General features: G+C 47.4%; 1 pseudogene across 1 annotated transcript; it reads right to left on the bottom strand.

Moving 5' to 3' along the window:
* Positions 1-386: 386 nt before the first annotated feature.
* On the bottom strand, positions 387-1,733 carry LOC105505095 (annotated as a pseudogene). Its single transcript, XR_001000697.1, has one exon. The product of XR_001000697.1 is annotated as an activator of basal transcription 1 pseudogene (transcript).
* Positions 1,734-2,735: the final 1,002 nt, after the last annotated feature.

The raw sequence follows: 2,735 nt of genomic DNA, 5'->3' as shown, positions 1-2,735 counted from the left end.
TGGAGTTTGTGGCAGGTGCTGAGATTCTTTACAAGTATTCTATCTGTCCCTCTGGGCACAGGAAGATGACATGTCCTTGTCATGATGATATGAGTAAAATACAACTCATCTCTCTTTTATATAAAAAGGAGAGTTGTATTTTACTAATCTCTAAATAATGCACAGAAGAAAGAAGAGAATCCTACCTACTTTTGTTTCTTTCTTTGAGCATTCAGTCTTGATCATGAAAGAAATCTCCAAAAACTAAAGCTTTCAATGACAGTCCACAATCTAGCTATACGACCTACCACTTGAGGTTTTAGGAACACAAGGATTCAAAGCAGATGGGTCAAAGCTGTAGAACAGATGACATATGATGACGGTAACATGAAGGTACTTTCTTTTTTTTTTTTTTAAAGGCACATAAAAATATTTTTATTTTCTATAAATACATTAGGAAATGTATTTCTTCCCAACTCAGTCCACGCCATTAACTGTCATTTTTTTCTACATAAAAAAGATGCTAATACCACCCTCACCTGTGACTGCTACATAGAGAAAGATTGCTGGGACTAGGCATTATCCCCCTAGTTGGAAATAAAGGCCCTTCCTGGGGGAAGGAAGTGGGATTTTTAGGGGACCCCATAGACGTAGGCAGCCAAGAGTCAAACAAAACAAGTATATGCAATAGTCATAATCATGCTAGTATGACAGTATGAATTAGGTGACTCAGCCCGGCATATACAGGAGTTCAGAGTGGGGATAGTGGAAGCCCTCAAAACTTGCACATTTGGGCCCTTAACAGAGACACTTGGTCTGAGAAACACAGTAAAATGTTTGCCTGGATAGTCACGATCATTCTAGTATGAGGTAGACAGGAAGCGGAGCAGGGCCAGGAGCTGGAAGGGGCCACCCTGGCCCTCAGGAGTCCCTGACAAGGGAAGGTCCCTCCATGCTCTCTGAGGATGGCGGGGCTCCAAAGATCCTGGCCAGGAGCCCTTTGTTGGAGCGGGCCTTGCCCTGGGCAGCCGCCAGGCGAGCCCGTTCACGGCCCCCTGGCCGTGCTGCTTTCCGGGCCCTCAGTTCCTGCTCAGCAGGACGTTGGGCAAATGTCCAGGAGCCATCTGGGCGAGCAGGGTCCCCACCGGCCGCAAGAAAGCGTTGTCCCCGTTCCCCACTTTGAAGATAGAGGTCGGTCTCACGCTTGGCCTGAGCAACCTCCGCTCTCAGGCGCTGCCTGCGCACCTGGCGCTCAAAGGCAAGGTGCTCGCTCAGGTGGGACCAGGTGAAACGGGGCAAGTACTTGAGGTTCCAAAGATCATAACGGAAGGGGCTGCGCCTGCGGGCACCCGCAGGTGTTGTGTAGACTGGCGGCCACGCACCTGGCTATGCGCTTGTCACGGAACTCCACCCATCCCTCGCTGTAGTCCTTGCTGTAGGACCGCTTTTTTCCTCCCGCAGCTGCTGCTGCTTCCTTCCTGGGTCTCACGAACTGGTCCTCAGCCTGAAAGAAGACGCGTCCGACCTCGCCGTAGGCGCTGAGAAGGTTACGGACGAGCAGAGGACGGAAGCGCGGCGGGATATGGCCCAGGTACACAATACCTGGCACTACCCGCTTATTGCCGCCACAGGCCGCTTCTTCGGATTCCTCCTGCTCCTCCTCCTCGTGTACTGTCTGTTCTGTCCCTTCCAGCGGCTGGTGCTCCATGACGGCCTTCTCCGAGTCCTCTGCCTCCATGTTGACTGACAGGAGCGGCGCGCATGAAGGTACTTTCTTAAGGGAATAGGAGACACTTGCTCACACCCCAGCTTCCTGGGTGGTGGGGAGGATGTAACTCTCATATGCATGATAGACGACAAAAGTACACACAAATAGCGACATCCTTTGCGAAATATCACATAAGTTTTATTAGTATTCAATTATGTAAAAATTCGAACTTTTTTGTTTTTTATCAAACTCGAAAATAAAAACAAACAAAAGTGGTGAGAGCTAAGTTAGCCACCAGTGCTCAAGGTCAAGAAAAATGTGTCCTCTTCCAAAATTATGACGTGTTTCATTATTACAAACGACAGCCCATGTAGAAATATTCCCTTCCCACACACCTGCGATTTCACCAAGCCTCTGCAGAGAAGAAGACAGTTTAACTAATTTGCCTAACACTGCAGAGCAATTAAGTGGCCCAGTCAAGGTTAGGACTCTAGTGTGCTGATTGCTAGTTCAAGGTTCTTTTACTCCACGTGCTTTGCTTTCAGCAGTTAACTGGGTGATTCCATCAGAGTGCTAATCTCTGCCATTTTTGAAAGTTTCCAAGAAATGATGTCCTACAACTCTATTCATGGAATTACACGTCCGTGTAAAACACAGATGATTTTACCAATTCACAGGCAACATCACTGAAGGTTTCTGTGAATTATCATTGCGTGCCAGGCCTTCTTCACTCCCTCTTAATACATATATTCATTGTACATTCTAAGACTACCAGGTAATTTACTTATCTGGTTTCCCAAAATCTGTTTATGTAAGGGTATATTACTTTCCTGTGTCTGCGATAGCAAATTACTGCAAACTGGGTAATTTAAAACAACAGGAATTCACTCTCATAGTCTGGAGGCAAGATGTCCACCATGAAAGTATGGGCAGAGCCACACTCTCTCTCTAGGTTCTGAGGGAGAACATTCCTTGCCTCCTCCAGCTGCTGGTGGCTGCCTGAGCATTCCTGAGTGTTCCTGAGTTGGGAACACAGCATTTCAATCTC

This window comes from Colobus angolensis, unplaced genomic scaffold, assembly GCF_000951035.1.
Source record: "Colobus angolensis palliatus isolate OR3802 unplaced genomic scaffold, Cang.pa_1.0 Scaffold98, whole genome shotgun sequence".
In the NCBI taxonomy this organism is placed as follows: domain Eukaryota; kingdom Metazoa; phylum Chordata; class Mammalia; order Primates; family Cercopithecidae; genus Colobus; species Colobus angolensis.
This window is presented reverse-complemented; position numbering and strand designations above follow the sequence as displayed.